At 44.6% G+C, this 24,984-nt stretch overlaps 1 long non-coding RNA gene across 2 annotated transcripts; it reads right to left on the bottom strand.

Moving 5' to 3' along the window:
- Positions 1 to 12,212: 12,212 nt before the first annotated feature.
- On the bottom strand, positions 12,213 to 19,732 carry LOC146170628 (uncharacterized). 2 transcript variants are annotated; one of them, XR_014703161.1, is made up of 3 exons: positions 19,459 to 19,732; positions 17,436 to 17,585; positions 12,213 to 12,584 (listed from the first exon to the last, which is right to left on the bottom strand). It is a non-coding gene; the product is annotated as an uncharacterized LOC146170628 (long non-coding RNA). The 2 variants fall into 2 exon arrangements; XR_014703162.1 differs by lacking the exon at positions 12,213 to 12,584 and adding an exon at positions 16,996 to 17,182.
- Positions 19,733 to 24,984: the final 5,252 nt, after the last annotated feature.

Raw genomic sequence — 24,984 nt, 5'->3', positions numbered from 1 at the left:
TTAGTAAATACCTTATACATAACAGACAGTAAGCTGATTGGTCTGTAATTTTTAAGGTCCTTAGAGTCCCCTTTCTTGTGAATGAGGATAATGTTTGCATTCGTCCATGGTTCCGGTACCGTCGATGACACCAGGCACTGCGTATACAGGGTGGCCAGTTTTTCTAGCATGATATCCCCCCCCCCCCCGTCCTTCAGCAAATCTGTAGTTATCTGATCCTCTCCAGCTGATTTCCCCCTTTTAATAGTTTCTAGTGCTTTCTTGACCTCGTCCTTCGTCACTGGTGGACCGTCTGACTGTTTTTCCCTACCGCCAATCTCATTACGGTCCTGATTACTTTGGCTACTGTAGAGATCTGTATAGAACTCCTCGGCTACTTTGACTATCTTGTCCATATTAGTGATGACGTTGCCCGCCTTGTCCCTTATCGCAGCATCGGTGCTCTCTATGGATCTTCATTATTGTTTCAGAGTGCTAGCAGTGCCAAGGGATGCGGGATCAAATACTGGCCGCAGCGGCCTGCTTTTCAATGAAGGTGAAAAGCAAGGCGCTCGTGTGCCGTGTGAAGTCAGTGCACATTAAAGAACCCCAGGTGGTCTAATTTTCTGGAGTATTTCACTATGGCATCTTCATAGCCCCAGTCACTTTGGGATGTTTAACCCCACAAACTAAATGGCCTTCATTTAGTGGCAGTCACCTTACAGTGCAACGCCAGGTAGATACGGGAGGAGTGTACTAAAATAAAACTCATCCAGAACCTCTTTCATTTTTTCCCACTGACTCCGCTCAAACCGTATCCTCTCTATCAAAATAAAATCTTCACCATACACAACAAAATCTCCCCAGGATAGCTCCGAAACACCCATCTGGCCCACAATCTGGTGGTAGTAGGCATGGTCTTCTTTCAAATGTGGTGTCCCATTATCAATTGTGCTGCAGAAATCAGCTGCTCTCAGTTCATCCGCTTTCAGGCCACGCAAAGTGTAGGGGCATTTGATTTCTACAATGCCATAAGACTTTTCGACAGCATCGTAAACAATCCTGTCTGGTACACAAGCTACTACGTTCCTGCCGCGGTTACCGCACTGCGGTGGAGAAGAAATGTAACAGTAGCGCGTATTCTGATTGCGATGCACGTTAAAAAACACCAACCAGTCGAAATTCATTCGCAGCCATTCACTTCCGCGTCCACAGCCTAAGTAGCTGATGTTAAATCTCATAAATAGGAATCGCAGGTAACCTAATCAGGGCTGCCACGTTCACGTAGGATTCAACGTGAAAGTTGTAGCTGCGTTCGTAGCTACAATGCGCGCCCGATCTCTCTTCATAAAACTCACGGACGCTCCGATCCGTAAGCGTTGGGATCCCGGTCAAATTGTTCTTCCATCCCGTGATGGGGAAAATGACCGGCTGTGTCATCATAGTAAATGTCAAACAAACGGCAGACAAAACAAAAAAACTGGGATCAGACGCGGAGCAGCGCGTAGGATAGAACGAGGGAAATGATCTCATCCACGATGGCGGCGCGGCAGTGTTGCCAGAACAACCTGCGACATTTCACAGCGTTGCTGGCATTTATGCAACTGGTGTATTGTTGTTGTTCGCCGTGTTTTCTTTTTTTCACCACAGGCTGAAAATGAGTGTTTCTGGGTTGTACTGCGTTGTTTTGAGGAGTGTATCGTGAATTTATGTGTTTGCATGTCTGTATTTCTTCTTCGCTATTTTATCTACAAACCTGGTGCCGCGAGCGAAAGATTTAGTGCATCTCAGAGCGAGGGGGCAAGTGTGCGGCGGCACGAGGGGTTTCGGTGGCATTTCTTGTTTTGTGTGGGATAACTAACCGGGAAGCTGTTCTTTTCGTATTGGCCGAAGAAGAAAAAAAAAGGGGCGAAGGGGGAGGTGACACGACGCAGCTGGAGTACCTCGTGGAGAAGACAGCGGGAGGAAAATAGCGCACGCCGGTCAAATGAGGACGCAAAGGCAGAGCGGGCTGGTCCCACGAAAGGCGCGGCGGGGACGCAAGGAGAAGGGGCGCTTGAGCTTGAGAGGGTACTGTAGCTTGTCCCTCAAACGGCGTCGCGCTGGTTCGGCTCTCCGGTGTTGCCGAGGCTCGGGTTTCTCTGCCGAGAAGCGTGTGGTTGTCTTTCGGAGACGCTCTGCGCGCGAGGCGGCTAAGGAAATGGCCAGAACCCTGTATCTGTGTGTGTTTTCCTTTTGGCGAAGCTGGCCAGGGCGGCGAGCAGCTTGGCTTGTGTGTGATGTTGTTTTGTTTTTCTTTTCTATGTGATGTGTTTAATTCGGGAGAAAGTGGCGGGAGAATTCTTCATTGGCTGTGGCGTTGCGAGGGGGTTGTCATTGGCTGAACAGTAAGTTTTGGCGGGAATTGCTTGAGATCGGTTGCGGGAATGAGAGTGCGAGGCTTTTACTGGACGGCAGCCGTGCGGGCCAGTCGTGTGTGACTGGTGGTGGCCCGGGGCCGTAGGTAGGAGACAACATGGCTGAAGTAGAGAGGAAGTTCGTGGCGGTGGCCGATAGTGGGCTCAGCGCCGTGTAATCTGAATGTAATGAAAAGTGTGTTAGTTTTGCTTGTTTTATTTTGATTTAATAAATGTTTGGTTAGCATCGGACGGAGGTCGCTCATTTGATGGAGGACATGCGCTCAACTCTGCAGCCGTCAGTCGCAAGTAAGTCCCCCAGGGTCCGGCACGAGGCCCTCCTCTCGCACCCATCACCATCAACCGAGAGGGAAGCCCTTCCGCCGACTTAACCATCAGTCGAAGTGGAGGACGTTTGTTTTTGTACGCATTTAACTACAGTTGTCGCAGGTGGCGCATGTCGCCCGCCTCAAACGGTTTCATCCCAGGTGATCTATTTAACTCGCCCGACGGGCTTCGTCTGCGAGGAGGGAAATGTCACGCACCATAGCAGATCGACGGAAGAAGAAGATGAACCGTCGGACGATCGGTAGAGGAAGAACGAGGGTCAGAAGGACGTTTGTTGCCGCGGTCCTGCTTCCATCGATCCCTCTGTAAATAAACCCCCTTGTGCGTACTAAGCACATAACAAATATATCTGTATGTGTGTGAGTGTGTGCACGTATGTATGTATGTATGTATGTATGTATGTATGTATGTATGTATGTATGTATGTATGTATGTATGTATGTATGTATGTATGTATGTATGTATGTATGTATGTATGTATGTATGTAGTATGTATGTATGTATGTATGTATGTATGTATGTATGTATGTATGTATGTATGTATGTATGTATGTATGTATGTATGTATGTATGTATGTATGTATGTATGTATGGACCATGCACGCACCTGATAGGCCATCGTGTTGAAAGCACAGCAAGGTGGTCGTATAAAAGCACCAGCTCGGGAGCACTCAGGCCATGTAACGCCAGCACGAATACTCCAGAACGGACACACTAGCATGGGCACTAGAACTGTGTCTGAATTTCCGCTCTGGTGAAAACACCAGACACGGGCTGTCAGATTTTTCGATACGGAGGCTACGCTCAATTGTCTTCCGCAGGACGAGCATAATTATAGCGTCAAGAAACGCTCGAGCCCGTCCGACAGTTATCGATCAACTCGACAAGTTTGTCTATGGAGGAAATGTAGAGGACGCAGAAGAGACGATCACAGGAGGAGCGAAATTAAGAAAGGCGAGACGCAGTTAGTTTGCTACATACGCAGCTAGTAACCTACAGCAAAAGACAGGTTGTGAAGCCTGCACTCAACTTCTCACCACGAACATTGCGCCAGGTCACCATTCACTCAGACGTTTACTTGACTCAATCGATCTTTTGTAACCATCTGGACAGGTTTCCTAGTCCAGTTTGTATGCTAGAGGATTCATTCGCAGTGTGTTCGTTTTATTAAGTCCAGAAAATTGAGCGCGTTGAACCTTCAAATTTTGTAACCTCCTTGAAAAGTGTGCATCTTGCAAGTTTGGCTCAGGGACACGGGAAAGAGCTCACTCTTCAAGTGATCAAATTTTGCGTGGTTTTGTGCCTTTGCTTTTTTGAAAAATAATCGCAAAAACTATAGCAATGTAATTGGGCGGCCTTACCATGAGTGCCTGCTCTACGGTTCGTTCGACCGGCAGCGACGGAGCTCCACCCTAGCGAGAATAGCATAATCGCGAGCTTGCTTCAACTCAGCTACTGTGTTCTAAACTTGCCGAAAGAGCTGGGAAGTGGTGTCATCCCTAGGATGCTTCGTTTCAAGAAGAAAGTTTTGGTTCACAAGAGCAGGGCTGGCCTTGGCTGGGTATCATCAGGAGCCCGAAAGCTCCGCCCACGGGCTACGCATGAACGCGCCGATTACCTGTGATACCGCGATGGCCAAGGACACGGGGCAGCCTTAGATTGGGAGACGTTGCATGAAATAAGGGTTTCTATATGATATGTAATGTAGAATATGCGCGTCAAATAGACACATTGGTGCAAGCCGATAAGTAGTCTGCGAGTCGCATGACGGACAGAGAACTGGTAGCTACCATCAGCGATGCGCGAAACGGGAATTTGAGGGCGGTTACGACGAAGTATACGCATAGAAGGCGACAAGATCCTTGAGCATTGACAACACTTTTTGACACTTCAGTAGCACTTTTCTTCCACAAAAGAAGTTGTGAAATATTGAGTCGTTATGCCACCACCTTACCTTGGACCATAATAACCTTAGAGTTTAATAAACTAAAGGATCAAGCAGGATTCCTGAGGGTACTCTACCATCGATCATATCGACACTATCAACCAGGTGATAGAAAAGTGCTCGGAATATAACTATCCCCTATACATACCATTCACTGACTACGAAAAGGCATTTGACTCGGTCGAAACCTCGGCCGTCATGCTGGCATGCGCGGGCAGGGTGTAGGTGAGCCATATGTGAAATTAAGATATCTATAGTGGCTGCACAGCAACCCATAGTTCTGCATAAAGAAAGTGATAAAACTCAAATTGAGAACGGTGTTCGGTAGAGACACCATCTCCCCAGTTTTGTTTATAGGGTGTGTGGAAAGACATGGAAAGGGAGCAGTTAGGCGTCAGGCGCGATGTAGAATAGTAATTTGTTATTCTGTCTTGTTAAGTAATCTGTCGTGTTAAGTATATCAAGGGAACGATTGCAACTAATGATTAATGAAGTAGACAGCAGAAGCAGAAAGGTGGGCCCAAAGAATAATATACTAAGATAATGTTGACAAGCTTGGGAAAGGAAGAGCAGTTTAAATTAAGAACCGATGCGCTGGAAGGAATAGGTGAATATATGTACTTAGGACAGATAGTAACCACAGATCCGGACCACGAAAGGGAAATAAATAGAACAAAATTGGGATACAGCGTAATTGGAAGGTACTGGCACATTATGATTTAGAGCTTATCAGTATCGTGTACAACCGTTGCATCCTATCAGTACTAACCTATGGGGCTGAAACATGGAGGTTAACGGAAAAAGTTCTACTTAATTTATTCATTTGTTCAAATACCCTAAAGACCTGGGCGGACATTACATGTTGGGGGGGGGGGGGACAAGAGTTAAAACAATGCATCCAAAATTGCGGTACTTATACAGTCGTTAACAAGAACACTACCGATAGTTAGCCAGGCACATAATGTTGAAAGGCTAGTGCTTCAAGCACTCAAAATAAAGATACGGGTGGCACTAAACATTCACGTTTTTCGGAGAGCAGCGCTTTAACACGAACATAAAAAAGAAATGCAAAGATGAAGGTTACAGCTCGAAGTAATTTTTTAGTCCGATTGCAAACGTTTCGTAATCGCTGGCCAATGCAATGATGACAGGGAGCAGATTCCATTGACGGATGGCGATGAGGAGAGGCGAGTGAAAAAAAAGATTGGTTCGAGCAAAGATGAGTTTCACTTTCAGCTGGTGATCATCAATGCATAGACATATGTGATAGGCCGACGTCATATAATACAACGCAAAGGAAGAATGAGTATAATATAATTTTTAAGTTGAGGACAATGCAGAGGGCTATGGAACGAAGAGTGGTAGGTGTACCGTTAAGATGTGGAAACGCGCAGAGTGGGTCAGCGAAATGACTCGTGTTAATGACATTCTAGTGGAAATCATGAAGAAATAGGCATGGGCAGGACATTTATTGCGAACAGAGGACAAACCACTCTCGCTTAGGGTGACAAATAGGATTTCAAGGAAAGGAAAGCGTAGCAGGGGGCGGCAGAAGGTTAGGGGGGCGGATGAGGTGAAGTTCGCAGGGGTCAAATGGTTGTGGCTAGTGCAGGACTGGGTTACTCGGAGGAGCATCGGAGAGGTATTTGCACTAAACTGGCTATAGTCCGGCTGATGATGATGATGACCGTGAGGATGATAGTAGCGATGACAATGACGCTGCAATTAGCGATAATAACAATGACAGTGGCAATAATAATGGCCGTAATTTAGTTAATGATGAGAGCAAACGTGATGCACCATGTGCAGCAGCGACGCTCAGCCTTTCGCATTTCTGCGGTGTAGAGTGCACAATTTTCTCAAAATTTTTCAACTCTGCATGAAAAAATGTTTGCTGACAGGCTTTCCTTTACCACATAGGCCCCCATCTCTAGTCACTTGAACTGTATAATTTGTTGTAGCTACAAAGTAAAATCTATGCAAACTTGCAAAGGCATGAGGTCAGTAACGAGTGGTTTAAGCTGTCCCGATCTTGGTTACACAGGAGAATCCAGGCAGGCATTTATGTTTTTCGGCATAATACAAACTACTGTTATAGAATCCTGTGGTGTGATTTGAAAAACAGCTTTATGCATTGAAAGCAGCACAGCTGACAATGCTGGAGTGAAAACGGGCAGAGGGTGGGTATGCAGGGAAAATGATATTATGCCTCTTGCATGTCCCGCCATGTGCAATGTGGGGGGGCTACACATCGATAGTACATAGGAAAAGGGTAAAGTGTTGATGTCTGAATTGAGCCGAAATTGATCTTTATTCGTCAAGATTGGCCACAGCAGTGCCTCAATTTGGCTGAATGTAACGTTTTAAGAATTGCGGGGACGTAAAAAGCATGCAAACCGCATTTTCTCACAGAATGTAAAGCATTCCAGAAATTCACTACACAAAGATCATTGATGCATACATCTGCACGCTGCTGCAAGTTGCCTCGAAGTGGGGTATACTGCAAATGCTGTGTCTGTCTAAAAAGGCTATCTTTTTGTAAGAGCAGCAATAATAATTTCTCCTGAAGCTGCTTGTGTATTCCGAGAAAAAAAAGAAAGTGATTTGTATTGCTGCTGTCACTGGGATGTCATGTTTGGTGGCATGTCCACTTTGGTCCATGTTGATGCGGCTCGTGCTGGTTTGAAGCCCTGGATATTGGGATTGAAAGCAACATGGGCCGCATGGAAATTGACCGAAATGGAATGTAAAAGGCAACACCTGTAGAATGCCACCTTTCTTTTCAGCTTAGATAGACTTGAATCATAAACGTCTATGCAGCAGCATCTCGGGAGCCCCAACACAAAACTGCACACACTGCCTTTGCCAGCAGAGACAACACAGGGTTCGTGCTTTGAGGAAGTTTACCAGATGCAAAGTGGATGGTGGAAAGCACATTTGATCAAGATGGCAGAACCTAGAGATGCGTTACACCAGTTTGTTTGGGCCTATCTCGTTGTACGTATCCTCTTCACTTCAAAAGCATGAAGAACTCTCTAGAATGAACTTCTACCCATGTTTCTGTATTGTGCATGGTAATTTCCTTTGGCTTACTCATGTAAAACAACCATTCTGTTTTCAGCATTGGAAGCATGTATTCAGAACATATGCTCAAAGCTGATCAGAAGGAGCAAAGGCTGGCTGCTGAAACTGGGCAGTTCTGCGAGTATGGCACCACTCCACACATTACGGTAGTGGTTGACGGCGGCTGGTCACACCGAAGTCACGGCCACAGATATTTTCTGGAGTTGCAGTAGTAATTAGAGAACGCAAGCAGAAGCTGCTTTACCTGGAAGTGAGGAACAAACTGTGCAGTAACTGTGAGTACTACACAAGAGAACAGAAAAAGGTCAAAGAGTGCATATCTGTGAGGTTCTTTTCTTTAAGTCTTCTGGCCACCTTGTTCTGTGGCTTATTCAGAGACAGCAATCTAAATGGATGACCAGACCGACCAGTTTAACGACGAATACTTTTATGTACAGACATGGACGGGACGAGAGTAGAACGAGCAAGTGGGGCGATGACAAAACACAAATTGTCAAAAAGTCACCAAGTTGTTGGATGGAGAAGCCGGTGCAGACGCTCCGGGTAGTCAGAGTTTTACAGGGTCGGTGCAGTAGGGCCTCGGTAAGCCCAGCGGAAGGCTAGGCCACCGGACGGGGCCCAGTAGAGGCAAGAGGCCTCGAGTTGTCTTTCCGCGGCCGATGCGTCAGGCCTCCCCGACGTGCCTGGGCCCAGCAAGAGGCCTCGAGTTGTCTTTCCGCGGCCGATGCGTTAGGCCTCCCCGACGTGCCTGGGCCCAGCACGGCGCCGAACGCTCGTGCCAGTGAAGAGCTGGCGCTGTGGCACTCCCGGGCCCGACCACCGTTCCGAGCTTCGTGGACAACAGGAGAACAGGACGGGATACGGCCGGCAGGCCCCAGGTCTGGATCCCCGGATCAGGCCTGGCAGAAGACGCACCGCTCCGAGCTCCTTGGACAGCCGATCGGCTCCGCTGCTCGCCTGTTCTCCCCTGCTTGTACCTCGCGCTGCTCGAGCCAACCTTCACGTTTTCCTCTTCTTCTTTCTCCAAACGTGGTTTTTTTTTCTTCGTCTTTTATCAAATTATCACATGTTCTTCACAATATCCTACAAACATTGGAGTGCAAGCTCTGGTGCCATGGAGGCTGATATTATTGTGGAAGGTTTCAAAAGGAGTCGAGAGATGCATGGCCAGGAATACCGTACCTTTGCAGGGGACAACGATGTTACAGTCACATCAGCACGAAGGTGCACTACGGTCATTTCATAAAGAAGAGTGAGTGTGCGAATTATGCAGTCAAAATGTTATACCACTCGCCTCTAAGGTGTTGTGAAGAGTGCAGATTGCCAGCATCCTAAGTGGTCTTAGAATAAAGCGCATAAAAATGGTGCCCCCTTATGTTCGCACCATGCGGGAGTTTCAGGGCTCCTCAGAGGACAGTCAAGAACTGATAAAGCGCAGCACACGAGATCTCACTGTTCATTTCTTGAATTGGCCAACTCATGTTTTTGGCTGCCATGAACAATGCAAAAATTACTTTTGTGATGGAACAAAGGGTGAATACAAGAATATAAATTTACAGGACCGGAATATAGAACGATGACGTACATTTCGAAAGTGAGTACTTCGATAAAATGCTCAGATGGTATTGTGCCGGTTTTCCTGGTTTGTTTTCCTTTTTGTGGTGTTTTCCTGGTGTTTGTGGTGTTTTCCTTTTTTTTTAAATCTCTCATTATCACGTCCTCTAACGATTTCGCTGCACCATTTTCTGTTAAGTTTCCGTGTAATGTACAGCGGGGTCCTTTATCGAATGTAAGGCAGCAGCCGTGACGTTAGCGCCTGGAAACGGGCATGCACACGACAAACAGTTCTGCTCCGCGCCGTCTGCGAAAGGCAATTTGCTTCGCTTTTTAGTTTGCTTGTTTCTTTGCGGCATCCGACAAATGCACCGCGGGTCAAGGTAAGCTATGTGCTTTGCGCGCTCCTGGGTGTTTGAGTCTGCGGTAAGCATCGGCACAAGCAAGTCAGAGGAAACGGGGTTTGCGGGTGGGGGGCATGATGAGTTCGTTAAGGAAAAAAAAATATCTTCTTCCAAGAAGACCAGAGGGAAGCGTCCTCGGGCTGCGGACATTACGGTGGAATGCCGAAAGCATGGGAAGGGGCTGCGGCATCCGGTCGTCCGAAAGGGGGGTAACCAAACACCGAGAGTCGGCGGGCACACCGCGGCCGTACGCTCGAGCTCCGCGTCAAAAGGGGCGCTCTTCGAAGAAAGCCGCGACAACAGCAAAAAGCCTGGACCTCACAATTTCGACCTCACACAATGACGACCTCACTCAACCTCAAACTCACGCGTGAGGTTGAGGTCCAATTTCATGACCTCGCTCAAAAAATTTCGAGCTGTCACCAACCTCACCTCAACCTCACCTCACTCCGTGAGGTTGAGGTCATTTTGAGATTGAGGTCGACCTCATGAGGTCAAAACCTCATGAGGTTGCCCTCCTCTCCTTGGAGGTGCCACAGGCGACCACTTCAGTTTCGGTTATGTTCCGGCTCAGGCACTTCGTGCGTGCTCGGATAGTTTTAAGTTTGATTTGGACTTGCAGCGCCTGAATTACGAGCTTGGAGCAGCAGATGCGCCTTGCTCGTTCACATTTCAGCATTCGAAGGCGCGAGCGAACGAAATTCGCTTCCGCCGACACGCTCCTTCGTTCACACTTCTGCGCCAACATATCGCCGCCGTCGCCGCTTAGACTGCGACCGGACCGCTCGACTGCAGCTACGTACGCCACGAAAAGCATACATATGCTAAGTACCGAAGGAAAAACGCATTAGCATTCAACTGTTCACTAAATCATGGCACATCTGACCAACCTACTGCGGCAACAAGACCTTCAACGTGCTATTTGCAGGCATCGTAAACAAAAGGGGCTCATACCAAGCCGTTCATACCAAGAAGAGCGTTGATCTATTGCGCTCGTCGCCCGGCGAAAAAATAGGGCCTCGGGTAAAAAGTAAAAACTAAAAATAACGAAGCACCGCAAATGCATTACAAAAGCTAAAAAAAAATTATGTGTGGAAAGAAAAAACCGCCACTACAGTTCGATTCGAACTCGCCACTGCTTGCTCCGTAACGTTCGGCGTTAACCGCTCGGCTACGCCGCGCTTTTTTTTTTTTTTTGACGTGGTATTTAGTGGTTACGTACAGAAAGGGTTATGTACACAGACTATTTACAATCCACTCGGCCATTGCTGAGATGCACCACAGAAAACACAACTAAAAGGCAGGCAAAGGTAAGCACCGTGTCACCAGCGGAAACCAATCAGGTTGAAAGTCATTTCCATCATAAGTGTCCTTCAGTTGCAGCATCATTCTGCTAAAATGGAGTCTATGTGGAACAGCAGATTCAGCGTTGCGATCCGACATGCGTGTCTTCCACAAGCTATGAAGTCCAATAAGGAAAAACATGTCATATGGATCGTAATCGGATTGTGTAACAGCAAGATACCGCACACTGTACGAATTTAGACGTTTATTTGGTCATCCAATTTTGAACCGATTCGACGTGATAACCTATTCAGACCTGTTTGTGCAGGGGGGCTCGGCTTAGTGCATCTGTATGTACGGCAGTTAGTTGCCCGTTTCTTCTTTTTTCGTGATTGTTCACATCCGATTATTAGAGCATTCCTACAAGTTAATTTCATGAATCTGCTTCCCGACTTAGTGGTTTCTGCAGGTTTTACTGACCACCCGCAGTTATTAGGATTTATGCAGGAAGTTTATGCTTCGGTGAGGTTTTTGACAGTGCGAATCTCGAATGAGTACTTATATTCTGTTTCGCGCAAGATACTATACAAGGATTTCGTACCAATGCTTTTCCCGCCACCACTATATCCCCAAGCAACACACCAGCATTGGTCCAACAATGGTTCATCACTGGAAAAGAATGGCATCAATATTGGACTGATATTGGCATTTGGGCATTTTACTACATTCTCCATTCTTGGCCCATCTTTCGTTCCAAGATTGGTCCAGTGTTCAACCAAGCTGGAGCCACCAATGTAGGCACAATATTAGACTTTCCATTCATGCACCATGATTCTTGCCAATACTGTCCAGCTTTATACCATCATTGTATTACCAATATTTGTTTAATACCAGCTATTCCATTGATGGCCCATTGTCAATGCCAATATCATACCAATGGTTAGCCATTGCAGGTGCACTGGCTACTCCATTCATGCCGCATATTGTCGATACCAATATTAATCCAATGGTTTATGGCACACCGGCTACTCCATTCATGTGCCATTGATGATGTCAAGATTACACATTTTGTGGCACTGCCTGTGCAGGCCATAAAATGCAGCCTTTTTCATTCTAGCCATATTCGTGACAGCACATCGAACTTGCTGGGACAATAATGGCCTTTCAAATAGGAGTGTCCATATAAATTCAAATTGTTGCTCATGAGCAACCAGTAGATATTCACAAAACAAGGGCATGGTTCACAAAAAGATAATATTTATTGCAATTGTTACTATAGACGGCAGTTGTTACTAGCCAGCGCTGAGGGCACACACAGCAGCAGTTAGCGGGGCAGTGGCAGGGTTGGTCAGGGCAGGGCGGGCTCTCGGGAAGTGGAAGGGGCCAGGGAGCTGGAGGGCACACTCATAGGCGTAGTGAGGGGGCTGACCATGCAATTGCATTCACAGGTGGCATGCCTGGTTCGCCAGGGGAGGTTTCAGCATAACGCCTTTTTCTTCCACCCCCCCCTGTCACAGGAACCAGGCAGCCACCTGCGAATAAATGCGTGTGCCTCCAAATCGTCCACCCCAACTTTTTCGCAAATGGCACCTGCACAATAACAATGAGGAAACAAAATTTACAACACTATTACGAGGCATATAAAATCGCGCGCATTATTTTAGGAAGATGTAGAAAATTCCAGGATTCATGTACCGAAATTTATGGTCAATGAGAAACACTATACTGATGAGTTCCAGACTAGTTTCAGCTGCCTTGGGTTTATTAGGAGGAAAGACGCATATACATTGCATAGCATGTGCCCTGTTGCATTTTGATCGCCTCCACAGCAATACGGCTGAGACAGCCAGTGTTTCATCCCACACTAGGAATTAGTGCTTGATTATCGGCTGTCTCCGCATATGACTGGCGCGCTAGTTTTTTGCCGCTCCTACGCTTTCTGCGATGTGCAAACAGTTTATACTAATAATCGTTACCAAGAGAATGTTCGGCGACCATTTTCATTTTTTTTTAAATGGCTAGATATAATATACACGAGCGATCTAAGCCCACGACTGCTGCACTGGCCGCTGGTTAGCTGATATACGCTTTTGACTGGTTTTGTGGGTAGTTCACTTAAACGGGAGCTCACTTAAACGGGTAGCTCACAGGTGCATCATTTTTACACATATACTGCTTGTCCAAGCAAATTTGATCCAAGGGATAAAAAAAAAAATTTCGGAGCCAGGCAAAGGAAACCAGATATATATTGCTGGAAGCTACCTTGAGCGCCACAGAAAAGGTTTTGTTTGGAATCCTTATTGACATTATTTACCTAAATTACTGATTAATGACTTACACGATAAATGGTGTTGCTACTTTGAAGAGTACCGGCACAATCCACGTTGGATTATTTGTGATAAAGAACCCTCACGTCTGCATTATGAACGCCAGATACAATAGGAAACCACGAAAATACAGAAATCTGATTCCCGGACAATACAATTGAGGACTTGGCTTGGCTCGACAGCCCTGTGTAGCGTTAGACCTACAAGTTGCCTATGGTTTCTTCGTCCGCGCCAGCACATCGTCCAACAAGACTGTATTTGTATTTTACAGCTGAAAAATACTGTTAAACTCATTTATATCCTTACCGCTTTGTAGTCATTATCCGCATTGCAAAGTTCGGCGCGCTCATTGTAACTCGAGCCTTCATGTGCGCCAAAGGGCCGACGCGAAGCAACCATCGCCAGCATATCACCCTTACTCATGCATGGGGCTAGCAATCTTAGCGGCAGGTTGTTTTGTCCGCTCAAAATCATGTTGTGAGCAGCACAGTTGAGGTGCGCGAATGGGCTGGTAACGGTTTCGGTATCTACATAACCCGGAATTTATCTACAGCTGGAAAAAAGGTACACATGAGGTTTCTAACCGCAAATATTGAAACAGGGGTTTCCGAACGTGCTCACCGACTCTGTAAGTCCTATTTATTGTCTAAAGTGAATATTTAGTACTTGAAGCGAATAACCTCACTTCCTCACGTACAAAATAAAAATTTTCTCCGCTGTCCTAAGTGGCTGCCAGCAATGCACCACCGGTTTCCATCGTCTGTTTCTAATGGTTTATTTATAACCCTTGGCTCAAGCTATGGGGCGCAGCAGGTGTAATGTAGCTTGAATAAAACCTGCAAGAGATCATATATATGGGTAGATTTGTAAGGTTTACAGATTTCACTTACAAATTCTACAGGAATCGCGTCACTGCGGCCTTTCTTTAAAATTGACACGTAATAGCGCTATATTCGTGGCTAAAATAAAGTAATCAACGCATTAATTCAGCTTAGCAAATGCAGCTGTAACAGAAAGTGAGGGCTGGCTACACCTAAGGTGTGCCTAGCTTTCTAATTTTCTTAGATGGCACAACCGTTCGAAATATGGAATATTAAAAAAAGCCCTTGATATTGGCTTTCTCACAGCGTATTATGGGTGCCTTAGATAAGAAACATAATCGAGGTCCCATGGCCATCTTTCGTTTCCAATGAAATTCTTATATGTGGTGGGCAAGTATCTAGGCACAAAAGAATTAACCTTAGTTTTTCAAGATACGCGTAGTTTCCTCGAAAAAAAAAACAATTGTATGGTATATCTCTAGAGGTAGAAAACGCTGTTTTTGCCATTTCAATATGTTGCAAGTTTGGATGCCATGATTTTGTCATCTGCTCTTTTTTACTCACTAAATATATGCAGGTTTTATATTTACAAACACTATTAGAAACCTATTTTGTTTTTGCAGTTGTGTTATTAAAAAATCACAAACTTTGCTTCAGGAGCGATATGCTGCAAAAATAATATTCATTTTTAACCTTATGTACTGGCATATGATGCATTAGGTTGGTTGCACTAATATATTTTCACTTCCTGACGCATGTTCTTAATTCCAGGCAGTATCTGGAGCTCCAGACCACTAGGTGTGTTCTCCACAACGCATCAAAATTGCTCAGAATTCGAAAACAGCAGTAAAGGGCAAATTTGCTGCAATTAAAAAAAGATCATCTTCGATTTTCATTCAAATCCCTCTCAAAAATCTTCAGTACCTCAAAAATATCACGGACTAAAAAGTGTTGCGTTATACTGTTTAAAAATGTAACATTAAATATTAAACCGAGTGCTTGTGCTGATAATGGCCAAACTCAGCCTGCATTCTTGCAAGATCCAATAATATCTTGGCACAGAAACTATTTTTCTACATTATCTAGGTTCCATTCTTTATTTCTGAAAAAATTTGAAGCTCTAGATTTGTGTGTGTATCTGCATATTATTTTGAAATTGGACAAAAGTAAGAAAATGGTAAAATAAGGAAAACTGATTAGAATTGAAGAAACGGCCGCAACATCAATTTTTATCAAAATCTGTGGAAAAAATGCAAAGTACTTTGTTAATTTGAGTCAGTAAATATAATGAATTCTGCAAAATGTAATATTAGAAATATAAAAATGCTTGTTTTTGTTCTATAGATGTGCTTATATGGCTCCCCCTTATGGAATAGGCATCAAAACTTCAATTTAGTATTTGCTTAATTTAGTTACATTTTACCTTAAGTAAAATTTAAAACATTGTCAGCGCTTACCACCGTTTTTCTGCTTCTGGGACAAATACTTAATATAGCTTAAAATGGTATTAATTCACTATTTCTGTCAATTTCATGGCAGAACGCAAGTGAAGGCTGAACTTTTTCTCTGTCCTGCATTCTTTTTTATTGCTAGGTGCAATAGTATTCAATCTAGGTTATTAATATATTATTCCATTTGTCAGCTTTGACCACCACTAACAATACTATATTTTTGAAGATGATTTTGCAATGTGTAATTTTTATAATTACAATCTTAAGCAAATCGCTTTCCAGCATAATACTTTTGGTGGCGTTACAGAGAACACACATAGCAGCTTAGAGCTCCAAATTCTGCCTTAAATTAACAATATGACCTGCGTAATAAACACAGAATATTTTAGTGCAAACAACGCAATGCGTCACGCCAGTATGTAAGGTTGAACATTAACATTTTTGTAGCGCGTTGTTGTTGAAGCAAAGTTTGCGATTTTTTACTAAATCAACTGCATCAATGAAACACACTTTTAATACTTCTTATACAAGTAAACGTTACCCAAATGCGGTGAGTAAAAAACAGTGGATGACAAAATTTTACGCAACCAGCCGGCCTCCAAACGTGCAACTTTTTGAAACGACAAAAACGGCGTTTTCCAGCTTTAGTGATAGGCGTTTTTTTTTTTTTTCGAGAATACTACGCCGCATCTGGCAAACCTAAGGGTCATTCCTTTGTGTCGAGACATTAGCCCACGACATATGAAAATTTAATTAAAAAAATGGTCATGGCACCACGATTACTGTTCCTGTCCGAAGACATCCATATTTGTTTTCATTTCGTCTCTTCAACAGGCTGGTTTAGCCAATGCGGTGAATAAAAATATCATCGCATATATTAAAGATTTTCGCGCTATATGTTATACCTAAAGCTACCTATATTGTCACAACTGTCATACTTTATTTGTAGCTGAAACATCACAAAAGGGCTTCGATTGCAAATTGTTCGCTAGTTAAATAGACGTACGAGATGACACACGTATACTTTGTAGAATACAATTTAGGAAAGAGCAGATACAAACTACAGGCGAATAATGCTATGATATGGAGCATATGTATTACTCCGGTTAACAGTAAAAAAATCAACTTTTAACATATTAATATATTCGACAAACTATTGCATGCTCACATAGGAACACAATTAATGAGCTCATCCACGCATCTAATGTCTATGGGCATTAGACGTGTGGATGACTTCGTTTTATTCCAATTCGTGCGTCACTCAAAATAATTGAACGAGAAAAAAGTTAATGTCTACACAATTTTCAGTGAGTATACCACAAATTATACTAAGGTGCTTCATATATGTCACATCACCTAGCAAGTGAAATGGGATAATAGAAGTAATCAGACTCTAACCCTGATCAGCATTTCGCTTTTGCGCCATCTTTGTAAGTTTTTAGGCAGGCTTTTCCACTGATTATCCTCTTCTTTATACCCCTGCCACCCACAGGACACAAATCTTCTGGGGGTACCGAACTGTTGGTTTTCGCACCAGTGATACAACTTAATCGATCCATTTATACGTAGAAAACACTCTCGATGCGCACCTAAAAAAAATGAAAGCATGTATGTGTAGGCGAAATCATTCACCGGCGATTTAATAATATGATTTGAACAATAAAATCAAAGGATCACACTCGAAGTAACAAAAAAGTGGTGGAGAGATAGGAATTGAAGCAATGAAAGGCGGTTGCTTTCTGCAAAAAGCCAATAGCAAGAGGTCCACCGTCTATAAGAATAGGCAATAAAAATAAGGCATATTTAAAGGTGCATGCAACAGTTACAGTGATGCAGTGCTACCTTTTTTTAGGCAGGCTTTTCCGCTGATTTTCTTCTTCTTTATTGCCCTTCCAACCACAGGACACATATCTTCTGGGGGTTGTCGGTTTTCGCACCAGTGATACAACTCAATCGATCCACTTCTACGTAGAAAACGCTCCCGATGCGCATCTAAAAAAATGAAAGCATGTATGTGCAGGCTAAATCATTCACACATGATAAAACAATATGATTTGAACAATGAAATCAAATGATCACACCCAGAGCAACAAGAAAGTGGTGGAGAGATAGAAATTGAAGCAATGAAGGACGGTTGCTTACTGAACAAAGCCTATAGTAAGAGGTCCTGAGTCTATAAGAATAGGCAATAAATTAAGGCACGTTTATAGGTGCATGCAGCAGTTAAAGTGATGCAGTGTTACCTTTCTGTTTCACTGCAGTGATTGGTATAAATATTACAGCAATTGCTAGGCATCTCAGGTAACCCCATTGAAAACTTCATCCGAAGTACCGAGGAGCAGTGGCGTGTTATTTGCAGCTGTTAACGGAAAGACAGGCTGTCCTATGAGTGCATGCGCCTTTCCTCCTTTTTGTATACTTGAATAAAAGCGACTGAACAGTGAGTGTTGTAAGAGGTGCAGCGTCCCTAGGAATGAGGAACAAAATTAAGTTTTAGTAAACAGAGGTACAAAAGAAGCAAATATGCCTGCAATAATAGCATGATGGCCTACCTTTTGATCAACAGCAGTAAACAACCTGTCACTGCCAGTCGGTTCTTTAGATAGGCTTATCAATGCCAGAGCTTAAAGCTAAGAGCAATATGAGTAATGTTTATTGTGGTCACGGCCGTAAACAATTCTAGCAGAACACTCCATTACTGTAACTATTCAACCGTCCATTTATACATATCGTTCATTAAAGAACCATGCACATCATATTAAGTTGCTCTTTTCTACTCCCAAATGATTTCCTATAGAATTAGAATACGTGGATCGCTGCTTCGGTTTCAACATTCTTGCACGATGGCTATAGCGTGCACTTCATGCGTACGGTACGGCACGTGAGGCAAAAAGAGCTGTAATTGCCGAACAGGCGGACCTGACGTCCTGTCCCATTTCGCCTGAAAGTGCGCGCCGTCATCGAGCGCTTCGCGAGCAATATTTCGGACGATATGGTTGCCTCATACCAGCCGTCAATGTTTTGTACATTGTGTCCCGCGTGCACGTTGTTTACTTTGCAGTGACAGGGACGCAGTGCACACACGGCTGATGTGCCTTTTTGCTTGTATTTTTATTTTCCCCCGCCCTCGAAGCGCGTCTGCGAAATCGCTCTCCTATTGTCGCCGCTTTCTGATAACGCCCTCACCTGAAGGCACATGCTCAGAAGGGGGGCGTCGATTAAGAAAATTTTGAAAAGGGGCTCACTTGCACTGTTCACGGCTTTCAATTCCTCAATATGATATTAACCATTATAAAAGTGGAGGTTCATTATGACTTAATTATAGCCTAGTTATCAAGCGGCATCACGCACATGTCTGCCCCACTGTAAAATTCGCTTGCACAGACGGCACGAACAGTTTTCAAAACTTCGTCTGTACATCTGAAAACAAAAAACTGCCCTTAACTCTTAACAAAATCCAAAAACTGTGTGAACATGGCTTCCTGCACGCAGAAGAGAGGCTGTCCAAAATATATGTACAAAGCCGGGCGCATAGTATCTGGTTACTAATTGATTGCGGCGCGCTGCACAGTCAAAAAACTGCGCAAATGGCTGCCTGCAGTGTTCTGTCACGTGTTAGTGGCATACACACCTGTTACGCACGGCTCCTCTATTTTCGGCGCAAATGCTATTCATATCGCAGCCAGCAAATAAGTCCACGCACTTATTGCTTGCATGTAACCCGGACGAAAATTCGCTTAGTTCTTGAAGTCATGCTTCGCGCAGTTGTTTCGAGGAGAATAAGGAAAGAGAACATTTGGGACTGGTAGGAGATTATATAGAACCAATTATGAAGCAATGGCATGCTGCAAAGATATATACTCACGGTCTAAGATGACGGCGTTCACTGAGTCTGATAATGCCGATGGTATCCCGCCGTTGCTGTAATCCGTACTCCGGCGACATTTCACAGCTCAGCTATTCACTGATATGTAGCAAGCACCAACCGGAGCACATGGACATGTATAGGCGCAAGAGAAAATTATGCACAGCACAATGAAAAAGAAAATTAATGAGGGAAGAAATTAAAGAAAGGTTTACGAAGCTGTCACAAGTCTTGTAGCGTCTCCAACAAGCTCTGAAATGAACGAACGCTTCGGGAGGAGGCCGCACAGCAGCGCAGCTGGGGATGCTGTCTGTTGTGTCTTGCACGTAGACGCGTAGGCGAGGGGGAAAAACGGCCCGCTCAACCAGCGCGCGATTCCCGCCGCGGTGTTGTGTTCGCAAGGGCTGCGCGTGGGAACGAAGGACCAACGACCCTCTCAACATTCCATTCGTCCTTTACCCAGCCCTCTTCTGCTTGCACCGGCCAGCCGTGACTTCGGACCGTGCCGATGAGCGGCCGCCAGCGCGCACCGCTCGAGTCGAGTTCTAATAAATAGTTTTGTTTTGTGTGTTCGCAAACGCATTGTTTCTTCAAGCCAACCACGGACAAACATTTTCTAAAAAAATAGAAAGCCTCCCCATCTACCATCCACATTCTTGAGTAAATCCATACAGCTGGTGCATAGACAAATGCGCGCGTCCCCTCCCTTTCGCCACCTATGATCGAACAAAGGATGGTCGTTCGACCTTTTATATTTACTTCAAAATATTATATACTGTTGCGTGATGACTGATTAATAATGTCAAAGAGGTGGAGTTCCGAGCTTCTCTTCTATTCTGGCCAACTTTGGTTATAGATTATACAAATTATGCTGAAGTTAGCTAGCTGAAAATTATCCGACTAAATATATACATGTTTTTATTTGTATTCAGTTAATGTTCGCTTTTCGGGTATGAGTAGATGTTTTTATAAAAATTCTAAACATCGGCCCAGGAAACGAAAATTTTCCTAATTTGCAGGCCTTTATTTCAGAAAAGGTTCATGGTAGAGCAGCAATAATTATTATGGCCACATCGATAAAGCCTTTGTCCAATTATAGCGCACCGCGCTGTTCTGAACATTCTACGGAATTTGTGAATTGTTCAAGGTTTTTAAATTTTGGCATATAATTTTGTAACAGGGAGAAATATATTTACAAAAGAGGATTAAAGATATATATACATTGAGGAACAGCCAAGGAGCCAGGCTACGAGGGCCGCCCATTCGACGCACTTCTTTTTCTTAATCTTCCACAAACGAGCGCGCCACTTCGTCCTCATCATTCTCCAGCTGTAACAATATTTCTTCGCTCATGTTTTGTCTCGACTTCGCAAATCGACGGTGACAGACACAGCAATGAATGATTCAGAATCAATTTTGTGCGCGTCGAGGTCCTGAAGCGCTGTGGCATCAGGCAATACACAGACGTTTTTCGCAATCACCTTCACCTTAACGCGGATTGCACAAAAAGACGATAACGTTCAATGAGCAAGCAACGTATTCCAAATCATTTTAGTAGAATGAAAGAATTGGAAAGGGCATGGAAAACTGCCTCATTAAAACAGTGTTTGTAGGCTGCATTCGTTTTTTCGAATGACTCGACAGCGCACATTATTTTCATTCCTGTACAGTTTTTTTTTATTCCTTTGCCACCGCCTAGCGCGGTTGGAATGGTCAAACTCTAAACTAATAGGCGGAAAAAACTATTTTTTTTTGTTTATTGGCGATATATATGTTGTGCGCCATATAAATGTACCGGGGCCTTCATGCTCGCAGTCTGCACGAAAAACTGTCATTTTTTTTTTTTTACCACCGTGTGAATGCCCAAAACTAAAATGGTAACCTCGCGAGTCTTCCGGCTTTTCATTTTCCAGTGATTGCGTCTAGAAAGTACACACATCGTATTCGGTCCTTTCTCCAGGTAAACAGACGATGCTGCGCGTAGTTCCTTATGGATAATACAAAAGCACTAGAACAAAAACATCGCTGAGAAAATGGTCATTTGTTCCTTCAACTTGAGGCAACGTTTTCCTTCTCGGCAATGAAAAAGCTACCTTCTAATCACTAATTTAATGTCACATGAACACGCTATGGCGACACGATTTCGTTTTTATGCGCGTTCTCACTGACAACTGGATTTGTACTATAGGTTACGTATAGATGCAGGGATGTAATCGGCGTCCAATACAGGCATATTGGGTCGTGAGTGCTAGCCGGTCTGGGGTATACATATGTGGTCGCACGGTCGTGCTATCATTAGATATGATTGTGCGACAAACGTATGCGCCTGCGACGAAATCTGCATGCATGCCAATAGGCTAAAACCATAAACACATATAGCTGACCCCCAAAGGTGCGCCGCATATGACGAATCCAGACAGTTGCAGCGGTACGTGCTTGAATGCGTTATAGTAATTGTCGTCCCGTACGTGGTACTTGGTGAGGTCCGAACGATCGGCTGAAATGTTGTCGGAATTAAATGCCGCGGTTTGGCGTCCAGCGCACGTGTATTCAACCATAAAAATGGAGAATTTGTTTTCATTGAATGGTCAACGGAAAATATTCACTTCGGCAGCCCATTAAAGCTGCGTTGTTAGGATGGCAATGACATTTGCGAGATCAGGGGAAAAAGTGGTCCATCGTGGGCAGTTTTCATACAGGGATAGCTAATACTGGAAAAACGCAAGACAAATTGCAATGGTCCCTTACAGCCAGTTTAAAACAACGGAACGGTCAACGTCGGAAGAACACAGGACACCTTGGCCCATTGTAGCCAGTTTTAAAACTGAGCGGGCAACGCCGGAAGAACACTGGACAACATGGTCCATTGTAGCCAGTTTTAAAAAAGGAACGGCCAACGACGGCGGAACACAGGACAACTTGGTCCATTGTAGCCATCTTTAAAAAAATGAACATCCAATACTGGAAGAACAGAGGATAACATTGTCCATTGTAGCCATGTTTAAAAACCGGAACATCCAATGCCGGAAGAACACAGGACAACTTGGTCCATTGTAGCCAGTTTTAAAAAACGGAAAACCCAATGACGGAGGAAGGCAGGACAGCTTGGCCCATTATAGCCAGTTTTAAAACCCGTGCGACCATTGTTGGAGGAACAACGGCAATCTCGGTCCAACATAGACATTCTGTATGTACGGCAGTGCCAATATCGGGAACTCACTGTACATCCTGGCCCAAGCTAGCCAGTGTTGGCTACTGGCAGCGCCAACACTGGGAGAGCACTGGCTAGACTGGGCCATTGTTGGACATTGTGTTGACTGGCATGTCCTATGTTGGGAGCATGCTGGTTAGGCTGGCCCAATGTAGGGCCACTGCTTGCCGTCGTACTTACAACATTGGCCCAATGCTTTGTGCTGCCTGGGTCGTTCTTTATACTTTGGTCTCAAGGGTCATGATGTGTTAAAGAGGGTGCGCAAAATGCAGATCTCCTTGCACGAAAACATTTTTCTTTAAATTACACACCGAAGCTCTACCTGTTAACACATGGCTCCATAGAAAAAATATTTTTGTATCTTCTGTAAACTGCCGTCTGTGTGATGTGCCTGAAACAATTGAGCACTGTTTCTTTAATTGCAAAGACGCAATTCTTTTTTTGGGATGTGCTGCAAAGAACTCTAAAGGAAGACTTTGTTCGGCTACGCCGCGCCACAGGAACTGCTGAAATATTTCGGCGCTTTATGTCATGGCCGCATTTACGATAGAACATGTTTCTGCTGTTGGTCTAAAAATTACAACTTCTTGACCATCGGAGCATGCTGCCTGCTCTCACGACTTGCAACTAATGTTCTGGATGCCTATGCGCACTATATTGTGCACTGGAACCATTTTAACATGTGGAATTTCACAGCGCTGGCAAATTTAGTGGCGCCGGCTCTTCGGTTATGCTCTGCTACCGTGGACGTAATTTTCGCTGAACACGGAGGTGTAGCGCAAACCTTGAAGGAAAAAAGTGCGACGAAGCTTCAAAACTGGCAAGCGCAGCAGCGAGGAGACTATTTTGCTGGTAACTAAATCTTATTTGTATGTAAACATTTCGGGAAGCGTTGCGATGACCGAGGGCTCGGTTTGTTTATACGCAGTGCAAGAAGGAGCGCAAAAGCTTGAGAAACATGTAAAGTATTGTGCATTACAAGCGCTCTATGTTTTTTTTTTCTTCCTCTATGGGCCCATCGCTCGGTAAATTACTCTCTTCATCGTTTTATTTATTTCGGCTGTGGCCGTCATTGTGAGTACGCTGTTGCCATGTTGGCCCCTGAAAAATGCTAACCGGTCGACGCCGTGGTGGCCGCGGGCCGCGCCGGCTCGCTAGCAATCACGGAGTCTCCGCTTACGTCATAGTGTGCGTCACTCTACCCCTACTACGTAGTCGGAGGAAACAGATTGAATTCGACCGGCGGGAACAAGAAAAAACCTCAACTTCTTATCGCAATATCTCAACAATTATTCGATTTTTTTGCTGCCGGATATGCGGCGACAGTGACACCAAATGTAGTTTATTAGATTTTCATACCAGCTTTGGGTGTCTTTAGTGTCCCTTTAAAGTGGTCTAGGAACCTAAATGTCAACTTGCGGAACTTCTCTTCAAGGCTTGTTTTAAAATAGAAGGGTCTCGTTCCAAGGGCCACTCTCGCATTAATCTAAGAAACGAGCAGATGGAAGTCCTCCTTTCTAAGTAAACCCAATAATGTATCCAGTCAACTTCAAGATGATCCAGGGAGAAGGGTTGGAAGAGCCATCACCATCAGCCTGACTATACCCGCAGCAGGGCGAAGGCCTCTCCCATATTCCTCCAATTAACCCGATCCTCTGCTAGCTGCATCCACTTGACCCCAGCTAACTTCTTGACCTCATCCGCCCACCTAACTTTCCGCCGCCCCCTGCTACGCTTTCCTTCCATTGGAATCCAGTTTGTTATCCTAAGCGACCATCGGTTATCCTCCCTTCGCTCTACATGTCCTGCCCATGCCCATTTTTTCTTCTCGATTTCCACCAGAATGTCAGGAACTTGAGTTATTTCTCTGACCCACTCTACACGTTTCCTATCGCCCAATGTTATCCCTACCATTTTTCGTTACATAGCCCTCTTGCTCTAAGAGAATAGTGTTTGAATACCGCCTCTTTATGCATGAAATAGAGGATGAGCGGTGTGGAGATTTTCCAGCTCCTTGGTCCTCGAGTGTTATTGGGTACGGCCCATTCGTCGTACTGTTCAACACAGCGTAGTGATTATAGAGCATTGCGGAACACAAAAACCACTCATTTCGCTGCGCACACATAGCCACCCCTGTTAATTAAAATGGGCTCGTTGCATTACAAACTGCGACGTGGTTAGCCCTTACGCCATTCGCTCTGCAAATGAACCTCACATGAGCATAGATATGGCACTCTGGATGCAGTTAAGAAGCGAAGAAAATTACCCAAAACATTATTTTGTCGTTGCGTGACATGAATGTTTCGAAGTTTTTC

The sequence above is a fragment of the Amblyomma maculatum genome, unplaced genomic scaffold (assembly GCF_055883805.1).
Source record: "Amblyomma maculatum isolate TAMU_Amacu unplaced genomic scaffold, ASM5588380v1 scaffold_135, whole genome shotgun sequence".
NCBI classification, from domain to species: Eukaryota; Metazoa; Arthropoda; class Arachnida; order Ixodida; family Ixodidae; genus Amblyomma; species Amblyomma maculatum.
Note: the sequence above shows the minus strand (reverse complement) of the source record. Positions and strands in the feature narration are given on the sequence as shown.